This window comes from Canis aureus, chromosome 37 (assembly GCF_053574225.1).
Source record: "Canis aureus isolate CA01 chromosome 37, VMU_Caureus_v.1.0, whole genome shotgun sequence".
Lineage (NCBI taxonomy): Eukaryota > Metazoa > Chordata > Mammalia > Carnivora > Canidae > Canis > Canis aureus.
The window spans coordinates 26,501,328-26,514,876 of NC_135647.1; the positions used below are offsets into that span (position 1 = coordinate 26,501,328).

Consider the following 13,549-nt stretch of genomic DNA (forward strand, 5'->3'; position numbering starts at 1 on the left):
TTATTTGCCATCTGTGTGTGTGTGTGTGTGTGTGTGTGTGTGTGTGTATCCTGTGAGATGTCTGTTAAGGTCTTTGGCCCATATTTTAATCAAGTTGCTTGTGTTCTTATTGTTGAGTTTTAAGAATTCTTTGTGAATTTTGTAAAGGAGTACTTTAGCAGATATGTCTTACAAATATTTTCTCCCACGCCATGGCTTGTGTCACATTTTCTTCATAAGTTGTTTTTCACAGATTAGAAGTTTTTTATGTGAATGAAGTCTAGCTTATAAATTATATCTTTCATGGATCATTTATTTGGTGCTTTATCTAAAAAGACATTACTTAAACCCAAGAACATCTAGGTTTTCTTTTATGTTACCTTCTAAGAGTTTTGTAGTTTTTATTTAAATCTGTGATCCATTTTGAGTTAATTTTTGTGAAGTGTATAATAAGGTCTGTTTTTAGATTTTTTTTGCATATAGATGATCAGTTATTAAAGACTGTTCCACTATATTGCCTTTGTTCCTTTGTCAAACATAACTCTATTTATAGGGGTCTGTTTCTCAGCTCTCTGTTCTGTTCTGTTGATCTATTTCTCTTTTCTTTCACCAGTACCATACTGTGTTGATTACTGTATCTTTATAGTAAGTCTTGAGGTTGGCTTGTGTCAGTCCTCCAACTTTGTTGTTCTTCAATATTGTGTTGGTTATTCTAGGTCTTTTGTCTTTATTGTAGATTTTAGAATCAATTTGTCAATATCCATAAAATAACTTGCTGGGATTTTATTGGGATTGCATTAAGCTATAGATCAAGTTGGGAAGAACTGAGATCTTGACAATATTGAGTTTTCCTACCCATGAACATAGAATAAATTTCCGTTTATTTAGTTCTCTGATTTCATTCGTCAGAGATTTGTAGTTTTTCTTATGTGCATTTGTGCATAATTTGTTAGTTACACTTAAGTATTTATTGGGGGGTGCTAATGTAAATGGTATAGTGGTTTTATTTTTGTTAAAGATTTATTTATTTATATGTATATATAGAGAGAGAAAGTGAGGGGGTGAGAAGAGGGAGAGAGTCTTTTAAGCAAACTCCACACTGAGCACAGAGCCTGACTTGGGGCTCAGTCCTACAACCTGGAGATCACAACCTGACCTGAAACCTAGAGTCAAGTACCTAACCAACCGCCATCCAGGTGACCCAATGGGATAGTGTTTTTGATTTTAAATTACACTTGTTTGTTGTTGGTATATAGGAAAACTATTGACATTTATATATTGGCTTTGTATCCTGCAACCTTTCTATAATGATGTATTAGTTACAGGATTTTTTATTTAATTCTTTCAGATTGTTTACATAGACGATTATGTCATCTATAAACAAAGACTTTTTTTTTTGCCTTCCTTCTCAATTTGTATAACTTTTATTTACCTTTTTTTTTACACTACTGCCTTAGCAAGGAATTCCAGTAAAATGTTGAAAAGGAGTGGTTAGGGATCCCTGGGTGGCGCAGCGGTTTGGCGCCTGCCTTTGGCCCAGGGCGTGATCCTGGAGGCCCAGGATCGAATCCCACGTCGGGCTCCCGGTGCATGGAGCCTGCTTCTCCCTCTGCCTATGTCTCTGCCTCTCTCTCTCTGTGTGTGTGTGTGTGTGTGTGTGACTATCATAAATAAATAAAAAAAAAAAATTAAAAAAAAAAAATGAAAAGGAGTGGTTAGAGGGGGCATCTTTGCCTTGTACCTGATCTTAATGGGAAAGCTTCTAGTTTCTCACCATTGAGTATCATGTTAGCGGTAGGTTTTTTGTAGATTCTGTTTATCAAGTTGAAAAGGTTCGCCTCTAGTTCTAGTTTACTGAGAGATTTTATCATGAATGGGTGCTGGATTTTGTCAAATGCTTATTCTTCCTCTATTAATATGATCATGTGATTTTTCTTTTTTTAGTCCCTTGATGTGATGGATTGCATTTATTGATTTTCAGATGTTAAACTAGCCTTGCCTAGCTGGTGTAAAATTCTGGTTGGTGGGATTATGGTATATAATTCCTGTTATACATTGTTGGACATAATTTGCTAATACGTTGTTGGGGGGTTTTGCATCTATATTGAAGAGATATATTGGTTTATAATTTTCCTTCTTTGAAATATCTTTTTCTGGTTCTGGTATTAGGGTAATGCTAAACCTGTAGAATAAGATAGGAAGTATTCTCTGAAAGATATTATGGAGAACTGATGTAATTTCTGCCTTAACGTTTGATTGAATTCCCCAGTGAACCCAGCTGAGCCTGATGTTTTCTGTTTCGAAAGACTGAATTATTGATTCAGTTTCTTTAAGAGATATAGGCCTATTCAGATTATCTGTTTCTTCTTATATGAATTTTGGTAGATTGTGTCTTTCAAGAAATTGGTCTTTTCATCTAGATTATTCAGTTTGTGGGCATACAGTTGTTCACAGTATTCCTTTAATAGCCTTTTAATTTCCATGGGATCTGTAGTAATGTCACCTCTCTCATTTCTAATATTAGTAATTTGTGTCCTTTCTCTTTTCTTCTTCGTTAGCCTGGATAGAGGCTTATAGATTTTGTTGATCTTTTTCAAAGTATCAGCTTTTGTTGTCATTGATTTTTCTCTACTGATTTCTTGTTTTTAGTTTCATTGATTTCTGCTCTCATCTTTATATTTTGCTTTTCTTCTGGTTAGATTTAGTGTGTTCTTTTTGTAATTTGTTAGGGTGAAAACTTAGGTTATTGATTTTAGATTGTTCTTTTTTTTTTTTTTTCCTAAAAAATTCATTCAATAGTATAAATTGCCTTTTAGGTACTGTCTTGGCATCATCCCACACGTTTTGGTAAGTTGTGTTTCCATTTTTATTTACTTAAAATATTTTTTGATATTTCTTGACTTCTATAACCCATTTGTTATTTAGAGGTTTGTTCTTTAATCTCCATGTATTTTGGGATTTTGAAGTTATCTTTCTGTTACTGAATTCTTGTTTAATTCCACTGACAGCAAAGATCATATAGTTCCTATTCTTTTAAATTTGTTACAGTATGTTTTATGGCCTAGACTGTGGTTTGTCTTGGTTAATATTCCATGCGAGCTTGAGAAAAATGTGTAGTTTGCCACTGTTGGATGAAGCAGTCTATAGATTCCAGTTACATCCAGTTAATTGATAGTGTAGTTGAGTTCAGCTGTTTCCTTGCTCCTTTTTTGCTTGTTGGATATATCCTTTTGTGGGAAAGAGTGAGTTTAGGCCTCCAGCTATTATAGGGGATTTATGTATTTCCCCTTGTAGTTATGTTTTTGTCTCAGGTGGTTTGATGCTCTATTGTCAGACATAAATGAAGAATTGTTAAAGTCTTCTTGTAGAAATGATCCTCTTATCATTATATAGTATCTTTCTTTAGCCCTGAGATGACCTTACTTACCTTTGAAGTCTGCTTTGTCTAAAATTAAAAAAAAAAAAAACCCTAATATAATACTTTATGTTAACTATATACTGGAATTAAATTTTTTTAATTAATTTAAAATAGCCCCTCCTGCCTTGTTTTCATTAGTGTTTGTATAGTATTTTTTAAATTATGATATCATAATACCATAACCATGTTATTATGTTAGCATGGTACATTTTCCTCCATCTATTTACTTTAATTTATGTATGTCTTTATATTTAAAGTCCGTTTTTTATAGACAAGATCTAGTTGAGTCATCTTTTCTGATCTACTCTGGCAGTCTCCTTTAATTGATACATTTAGACCATTGACATTCAAAGGGATTAGTGATCATTGGATTAATATCTACTATTTTTTTTTTTTTTTATTATTATTTTTTTTATTGGTGTTCAATTTACTAACATACAGAATAACACCCAGTGCCCGTCACCCATTCACTCCCACCCCCCGCCCTCCTCCCCTTCTACCACCCCTAGTTCGTTTCCCAGAGTTAGCAGTCTTTACGTTCTGTCTCCCTTTCTGATATTTCCCACACATTTCTTCTCCCTTCCCTTATTTTCCCTTTCACTATTATTTATATTCCCCAAATGAATGAGAACATATAATGTTTGTCCTTCTCCGATTGACTTACTTCACTCAGCATAATACCCTCCAGTTCCATCCACGTTGAAGCAAATGGTGGGTATTTGTCATTTCTAATAGCTGAGTAATATTCCATTGTATACATAAACCACATCTTCTTGATCCATTCATCTTTCGTTGGACACCGAGGCTCCTTCCACCGTTTGGCTATCGTGGCCATTGTTGCTAGAAACATCGGGGTGCAGGTGTCCCAGCGTTTCATTGCATTTGTATCTTTGGGGTAAATCCCCAACAGTGCAATTGCTGGGTCGTAGGGCAGGTATATTTTTAACTGTTTGAGGAACCTCCACACAGTTTTCCACAGTGGCTGCACCAGTTCACATTCCCACCAACAGTGCAAGAGGGTTCCCTTTTCTCCACATCCTCTCCAACATTTGTTGTTTCCTGCCTTGTTAATTTTTCCCATTCTCACTGGTGTGAGGTGGTATCTCATTGTGGTTTTGATTTGTATTTCCCTGATGGCAAGTGATGCAGAGCATTTTCTCATGTGCATGTTGGCCATGTCTATGTCTTCTTCTGTGAGATTTCTGTTCATGTCTTTTGCCCATTTCATGATTGGATTGTTTGTTTCTTTGGTGTTGAGTTTAATAAGTTCTTTATAGATCGCACATGGAACTTTCTCCAGAATAGACCACATATTGGGTCACAAATCGGGTCTGAACCGATACCAAAAGATTGGGATTGTCCCCTGCATATTCTCGGACCATAATGCCTTGAAATTAGAACTAAATCACAACAAGAAGTTTGGAAGGACCTCAAACACATGGAGGTTAAGGACCATCCTGCTAAAAGATAAAAGGGTCAACCAGGAAATTAAGGAAGAATTAAAAAGATTCATGGAAACTAATGAGAATGAAGATACAACCGTTCAAAATCTTTGGGATGCAGCAAAAGCAGTCCTAAGGGGGAAATACATCGCAATACAAGCATCCATTCAAAAACTGGAAAGAACTCAAATACAAAAGCTAACCTTATACATAAAGGAGCTAGAGAAAAAACAGCAAATAGATCCTACACCCAAGAGAAGAAGGGAGCTAATAAAGATTCGAGCAGAACTCAACGAAATCGAGACCAGAAGAACTGTGGAACAGATCAACAGAACCAGGAGTTGGTTCTTTGAAAGAATTAATAAGATAGATAAACCATTAGCCAGCCTTATTAAAAAGAAGAGAGAGAAGACTCAAATTAATAAAATCATGAATGAGAAAGGAGAGATCACTACCAACACCAAGGAAATACAAACGATTTTAAAAACATATTATGAACAGCTATACGCCAATAAATTAGGCAATCTAGAAGAAATGGACGCATTCCTGGAAAGCCACAAACTACCAAAACTGGAACAGGAAGAAATAGAAAACCTGAACAGGCCAATAACCAGGGAGGAAATTGAAGCAGTCATCAAAAACCTCCCAAGACACAAGAGTCCAGGGCCAGATGGCTTCCCAGGAGAATTTTATCAAACGTTTAAAGAAGAAATCATACCTATTCTCCTAAAGCTGTTTGGAAAGATAGAAAGAGATGGAGTACTTCCAAATTCGTTCTATGAAGCCAGCATCACCTTAATTCCAAAGCCAGACAAAGACCCCGCCAAAAAGGAGAATTACAGACCAATATCCCTGATGAACATGGATGCAAAAATTCTCAACAAGATACTGGCCAATAGGATCCAACAGTACATTAAGAAAATTATTCACCATGACCAAGTAGGATTTATCCCTGGGACACAAGGCTGGTTCAACACCCGTAAAACAATCAATGTGATTCATCATATCAGCAAGAGAAAAACCAAGAACCATATGATCCTCTCATTGGATGCAGAGAAAGCATTTGACAAAATACAGCATCCATTCCTGATCAAAACTCTTCAGAGTGTAGGGATAGAGGGAACATTCCTCGACATCTTAAAAGCCATCTATGAAAAGCCCACAGCAAATATCATTCTCAATGGGGAAGCACTGGGAGCCTTTCCCCTAAGATCAGGAACAAGACAGGGATGTCCACTCTCACCACTGCTATTCAACATAGTACTGGAAGTCCTAGCCTCAGCAATCAGACAACAAAAAGACATTAAAGGCATTCAAATTGGCAAAGAAGAAGTCAAACTCTCCCTCTTCGCCGATGACATGATACTCTACATAGAAAACCCAAAAGTCTCCACCCCAAGATTGCTAGAACTCATACAGCAATTCGGTAGCGTGGCAGGATACAAAATCAATGCCCAGAAGTCAGTGGCATTTCTATACACTAACAATGAGACTGAAGAAAGAGAAATTAAGGAGTCAATCCCATTTACAATTGCACCCAAAAGCATAAGATACCTAGGAATAAACCTAACCAAAGATGTAAAGGATCTATACCCTCAAAACTATAGAACACTTCTGAAAGAAATTGAGGAAGACACAAAGAGATGGAAAAATATTCCATGCTCATGGATTGGCAGAATTAATATTGTGAAAATGTCAATGTTACCCAGGGCAATATACACGTTTAATGCAATCCCTATCAAAATACCATGGACTTTCTTCAGAGAGTTAGAACAAATTATTTTAAGATTTGTGTGGAATCAGAAAAGACCCCGAATAGCCAGGGGAATTTTAAAAAAAGAAAACCATATCTGGGGGCATCACAATGCCAGATTTCAGGTTGTACTACAAAGCTGTGGTCATCAAGACAGTGTGGTACTGGCACAAAAACAGACACATAGATCAGTGGAACAGAATAGAGAATCCAGAAGTGGACCCTGAACTTTATGGGCAACTAATATTCGATAAAGGAGGAAAGACTATCCATTGGAAGAAAGACAGTCTCTTCAATAAATGGTGCTGGGAAAATTGGACATCCACATGCAGAAGAATGAAACTAGACCACTCTCTTTCACCATACACAAAGATAAACTCAAAATGGATGAAAGATCTAAATGTGAGACAAGATTCCATCAAAATCCTAGAGAAGAACACAGGCAACACCCTTTTTGAACTCGGCCATAGTAACTTCTTGCAAGATACATCCACGAAGGCAAAAGAAACAAAAGCAAAAATGAACTATTGGGACTTCATCAAGATAAGAAGCTTTTGCACAGCAAAGGATACAGTCAACAAAACTCAAAGACAACCTACAGAATGGGAGAAGATATTTGCAAATGACATATCAGATAAAGGGCTAGTTTCCAAGATCTATAAAGAACGGATTAATATCTACTATTGTCGTTGGTTTTTTCTATCTGTTACCCTTGCTTTTTTTCTTTTTAATCCTCCACTCTTCTGTACCTTTCATAGTTTTAATTGAGCATGCTGATTCCTTTTTTTTTCTTAGCATGTCAATGATACTTCTTTTAATTTTTTTTTCGTGATTGCCCTAGAATTTGCAATTTACATTTTAACTAATACAAGTCTACTCTCAAGTAAGACTGGCCACAGGTAGTGCGAGTACCTTATAATAACAAAGTAATTCTAATTCCTTCTTCCCATCTTTTGCTCTCATTCATTTCACTTATATATAAGCATACATGAATGTATAAATATATATATATACACATATATATGTAAGGCATATATATAAACATACATAATTGAGTACGTTGTTGCTATATTTATTTTGAACAAAATGTTATTTATTAGATTAATTAAGAATTGAGATAAAAGTTTTTATTTTAACCTCACTTATTCCTTCCTCTGTACTCTTCCTTTCTTTATGCCGATCTGAGTTTCTGACCTATGTTATTTTCCTTCCTTCTGAAGAACTTGTTTTACCATTTCTTAAAAGGCATGTCTCCTGGCTATAAGTTACTGAAATTTTTGTTTTCCTGAGAAAATTTTTATTTCACCTTCACTTGTGAAGGATAATTTCACAGAATGTAGAATTCTAGGTTGGTGGATTTTTTTCCTCTCAGCACTTTATAAATATTTCACCTAACACTCTTCTTGCTTGAGCAGTGTCTGAGGGAGGAGTTAGAGTTCTTAGCTTTGTTCATCTACAGGTAAGGTGTTGTTTTTCTTCTGATTCTTTTAGGGATTTTTTTTCTTTATCTTTACATTAGCTCTAATTTGAAAATAAAATGACAAGATGTAGGGTTTGGGGTGTTGGGGGATTGGCACTTACCTGCTTGGTGTTCCCTGAGCTTCCTGGATCTGTGGTTTGGTGTCAATGTTACTTTGTGTGAGTGTCTCAGCAAAATGTAGAAATGGAGCTGGTGACAGAACACTGTGGTGTGTCACATAGGCACATGGCCGTGCGGGACCAGAGTCCCGAGGAGAGGTGCTGATGACATAGGAAGCTGCATCTGCACTGCAGATAATGTCTCTGGCACCAGGCATCAGCCCTGAATGTCTAAGGCAAAACCCTTTATCCAGCAGAATAGTTTATTCACTAACACTTGCAGCCTATTCAAGAACATGAAAAAATGCCAAGGAAACTCCCTAAATTTTCAGTTGACACTGCAAATAACCTCATACATTAAAAGGCTGGGTTAGGTCAAAACCCATGATATTATGAAGTAAGCCAGGACTCTATTCATTTGTTCTTGGCTATGTTCATTTAGCCACATCTGGCTCAAGATGGAGAGACAGTTCTAAGTGCCAGGATATCCAGGTTCTTCATGCCACCAAGCAGCGTGGTCTGAGGCAGGCAGGCCAAGGATCCTCTGAGCCCCAGATGATCCATTTGTGAGATGACAAGATGAGAGAAAACCATGATGGTCTCTACTAGCACGAACTACAAGTCTAGATCTTTTTGGTTGTATGAAGAATTAAAATAGTGACAATTTCTTCATCAGATCGCTATCTTTGGAAAGTAACTCACTCACCTAGTAAGAAATTATTTGCATTTATTTAAGAATTTAGAATATCTGACAAGGTATCAGTTTATCTCAGATTTAATTATACATTTCCATAACAAAAACCTTAGTATTCAAAGTATGTACTTGTGTGTATGTGTGTGTGTGTGTGCATGTGTATTTAAGAAATTGCTCGAAGTATGTTAGTACTGCTTTTGAAAATTTTCTCTGCCCCCTATTTGTTATAGAACTAAATCCAAGATCATCTGGAAAGTTGGCTTTGTGCACTAATAGATCATGTGATTCCTGTCCTCCCCCACCTCAGTGCTCAGTGAGTCCTTGCACACACTGTTCAGTAAACAACTTCAGAAATCCAGGCCTGGCCAGTTCATTCACAGAGAGTATTTGGAAATGGTTGTCTTTGTGCAGTCTTGACGTACTGGCTGAAGTGGAATAGAGAGAGTTAGCATTTGTGTTTTCATTAGTTCTTTTTATAGCATTGAACCAGCTGTAGCTGGTTAATGTTAGCCTCGGCCGCCTATTAGTGTACAGGCCTCTTACGCAGGATAAAGGGCTTCTGATGGAAACAGATTTTGTTACTCATGATACCACTGGCTGTGTTTACATGAACTCACTCAGTCTGTCATGGGATGTGATTTAGAATGGCTCCGTTAAAATACAGGAACTCCCTGAGGTCCATCCTTGAAAACAAACAAGGAACTCAAAAATATAGATAGCTTTCTGTATTAAACTAGCCATCCTTCACAGACTATGCTTCCTTGGATTATACTTTTAAAGAGAGCTAGGATGTTCTCCCATCAGTATCGTAAAAATTGAGTAGAGAAAGTTGTTTTTCCTCTAGCCACAGAGAGGAATCATCATCCTGTAGGGGGTAGAGAATAATTTACCCAACCATTTCTGGATAAGTTAAACAGAAGTATTCATATTGCTGTAGCTTTTCATAAATTGAATTCAAACTGAAGGCAAAATTTAACTTTTTAGGAAATCATTAATAGCTAGAGGGAAATGAAAAAATATATATTTCTATCTATATGTAGATTGATTTTTAAAGATTTTATTTATTTATTCATGAAACAGAGAGAGGCAGAGACACAGGCAGAGGGAGAAGCAGGCTCCTTGTGGGGAGCCCGATATGGGACTCGATCCCAGATCCCAGGATCACACCCTGAGCCAAAAGGCACATGCTCAATCGCTGAACCACCTAGGTGTCCCTATACATATTTCTATTTAAATGATTCCTAACAAGTTAAATGCAGAAATAAAGATAGAAATGAATATATATTATATTACATTATATTTATTATTTTATATTCATTTCTATCAAGGGAAATGGAAAACATTTTGAACAGACAGTGTTTATTGGATTCTTACATAGCTTGTTTGGAGATTAAAGAATAAACTAATTTAGCCAGTATTCTGATGTAGCCAAGAATCTGTAGACCTCTGCTACTTCCTGGATCAGTATCATCAGAAATTAGAAAATATATCCTCCTTTTCAACTTAATTTATTTGCAAAAATGAGCTTAGGCCTTTGAAAAGTGCTAAATGATTAAGTCATGAAAATATAAGGGCTAATATTCTTTCTTTAATAGAGTAGCTATTTGAAGAGATACATCCATCTCTTATAGGGTCCCAGCCTGGTTAGATCTCCTAAGAAAAAAAAAAATTGCCCTTGATTCTTCTCCTTTCCCCATTCCACTTTCTTTTTCCTCAGAAAAAAAGTATGACAGAGAGTTAGAAGTTACATGTGTTAGTGCCGTATATGTACCCAACTATCACCCACCTCACAGGATTGTTCAGGGAATTAAATGAGATAACAGAGATAAGTTGTTACTGCTACACAGTAAGTGTTAATTTCTTTTTCATTTATATAGACTAGGAGTTGGCAAGCACAGTATTTGAGGCTTGGCAGGCCATAACATGGTTTCTGTTATAGTTACTCAACTCACTTATTGTGGTGTGAAAGCAGCCGTAGACACTAATGTGTAAGTAGATGGCCATGGCTGTGTTCCAATAAAGTTTTATTTACAAAGACAGATGACAGGCAGAATTTGGCCCATAGGCCATTGTTTGCCAACCCATGACCTATACAAATAGGTGAGTCTTTTTATGTCTTGTATTTCCTTTGAAGAATAAGAGTTTTGAACCACTGTTTACTGCAGTTTCAACATCCTACCCTAGCACATCAAAATAACACTTGAAGGTACAAGTATATGTTTCTGTATTTTTGAACTACATACAGAAGAGAATGTGTAAAATTACAGGGCTTTAATATGTTAATTTTCAGATAAAATAGCTACTTTCCCATGTGATCAAGTGATGAGACATTTAGAAATGTTGGGATTTCTCTGCATTCTTTGTCTCTCAAATATGTTGAGTTACAAAATGATACAGATCGTATACCAAATTTATACCACAGTAAGGTAATAATCATAACCTTTATACCCAGGATTTATGGTTTATAAATGAGAGAAGAAACACCAGAGGAAATAAAAAGTACATGATAAGTATAAATAGTGTAAAAATATGGGTGAAAGCAGTGTTTTAAGGTACATCGTGAGAAAAGCAGTAGGGAGGGGTGAGAAAGAATCCAGCATTTGTAATTAAAGTCTCTAAGTTCCAGTGTCAGCTCTGGCACTCCATGTGGTCTTCTGATACTGGGCAACCTAATTACTGCTTCCGAGCTCTAGTTTTCTCACTATTAAGCAGAGTGAATAATATACTTTATGCATTGCTTTATAGTGTTGAAGGCATGTGTGAAGTGCTTTGGGAACTTTAGATTGCTGAGAAGTAGCATTCATGGTTATACTTAGGACAGGTGTGCTTACCTTGTTCCAAGGGCAATTTGGAACTGCCCTCTGATCTGTTGTACAGCTGACCTTTTCCTGCAGTAGAACTTAAGAGGACATGTAGCTTCTCCTCATTACCCACACATTCATCTTGGCTCGCATATCCAACCTTGAGAGGTACATGTGGGCTAAATGTTCTAGAGAAGAGATTATTAATTTCTTTTCAGCAAATGTCACTTGACCTGTAACCCCCTGTTCTTTGGGTGAAACTGTGTGCTAATGCCAGGTGACTTGTTCTTAGTCATGTGAGGTATAGATCAAGTCGATTTATTAGCACTGTTGTAGTTTTTAAAGATTTTATTTATTCACAAGAGACACAGAGAAAGAGAGGCAGAGACACAGGCAGAGGAAGAAGCAGGATCTATGCAGAGAGCCTGACGTGGGACTCGATCCCAGGACCCCAGAATCATGACCTGAGCCGAAGGCAGACGCTTAATCACTGAGCCACCCAGCCACCCCATTTATTAGCACTGTTGACTCAAAAAATGTCAAATGGCTATAACCTCTGGAAGAAAGACAACAGTGCCACAGTCATACTAAATTGGAAGCCTTAATCAGGGAACTAAAAATCAAAACCACAATGAGATATAACCTCAAACCAGTCAGAATGGCTAAAATTAACAAGTCAGGAAACAACAGATGTTGGGGAGGATGCGGAGAAAGGGGAACCCTCGTACGCTGTTGGTGGAAATGTAGCCTGGTGCAGCCACTCTGTAAAACTGTGGAAGTTCCTAAAAAAGTTAAAAATGGAGCTACCGTAAGACCCAGCAATGACACTACTAGGTATTTATTCAGAGATACAAACATAGTGATTTGAAGGGATCCCTGCACCCCAATAGTTATAGCAGTGATGTCCGCAACAGCCAAACTATGGGAAAAGCTCAGATGTCCATGGACAGATGAATGGATAAAGAAAGTGTAGTGTATATACGTACAATGAAATACTACCCAGCCATCAAAAAGAATGAAATCTTATCATTTGCAATGACGTGGGTAGAGCTAGAGGTTATGCTAAGCAAAGTAAGTCAGAGAGAGACAAATATCATATGATTTCACTCATATGTGGAATTTAAGAAATAAAACAGTTGGGAGGGGAAGGAAAAATGAGATGAAAACAGAGTGGGAGACAAAGCATAAGAGACTTAACCATAGGACAGAAACTGAGGGTTGCTGGAAGGGAGGAGGGGAGTGAGGAGGGCGGAGTAACCGGGTGATGGGCATCAAGAAAGGCACTCTATGGGATGAGCACTGGGTGTTATAATGCAACTGATGAATCACTAAATTCTACCTCTGAAACTGATAATACATTGTATGTTAATTGGATTTAAATAAAAATTAATTAAATAATTAATTGGAGGCCTTAAAGGAAGAACTGTAGGTGATTAGAGCGAAAATGGGACCAACCCAGGCATCTTCAGGGAAGGGAGAGGCAGGAGAAGGAATGAGGGACTCCATAGGAAGGGTGTGAACCGTGAAGAGACTGAGACACACCCCAGTGAGGGCACCCAGATCTCTAGCCACTCTGGAGGTGCTGAGGCTCTTGCAGACACTGCTGGTAGAGGGAGGATGTGAGCCCCAGTCTGCTCTTCCATGGGGCAGCCTCCAGACCTGACTCATCCACGGCCTTGTAATGCTAGGAGAATAAAGATCATCTTCAGTTGAAGGCTTTAAACTTGGTTGTAACAATAGATTTTAAGGAAAATCTATATTAGAAATATTTACAAACACTTCTTTTTTTATAATAAATTTATTTTTTATTGGTGTTCAATTTGCCAACATACAGAATAACACCCAGTGCTCATCCTGTCAAGTGCCCCCCTCAGTGCCCGTCAC

The 13,549-nt window shown here is 37.2% G+C and overlaps 1 protein-coding gene and 1 long non-coding RNA gene across 13 annotated transcripts in view; one reads left to right on the plus strand and one right to left on the minus strand.

The window, feature by feature from the left end:
• LOC144306576 (uncharacterized) overlaps positions 1–12,482 on the minus strand; it is a 50,083-nt gene extending 37,601 nt beyond the window's left edge. Inside the window, exon 1 of the long non-coding RNA XR_013373649.1 lies at positions 11,696–12,482. This is a non-coding gene — a long non-coding RNA (uncharacterized LOC144306576). The remainder of the gene's footprint in view (positions 1–11,695) is intronic.
• Positions 1–13,549, plus strand: part of SPIDR (scaffold protein involved in DNA repair) — a 452,576-nt gene that overhangs the window by 330,918 nt on the left and 108,109 nt on the right. The window lies entirely within an intron of this gene.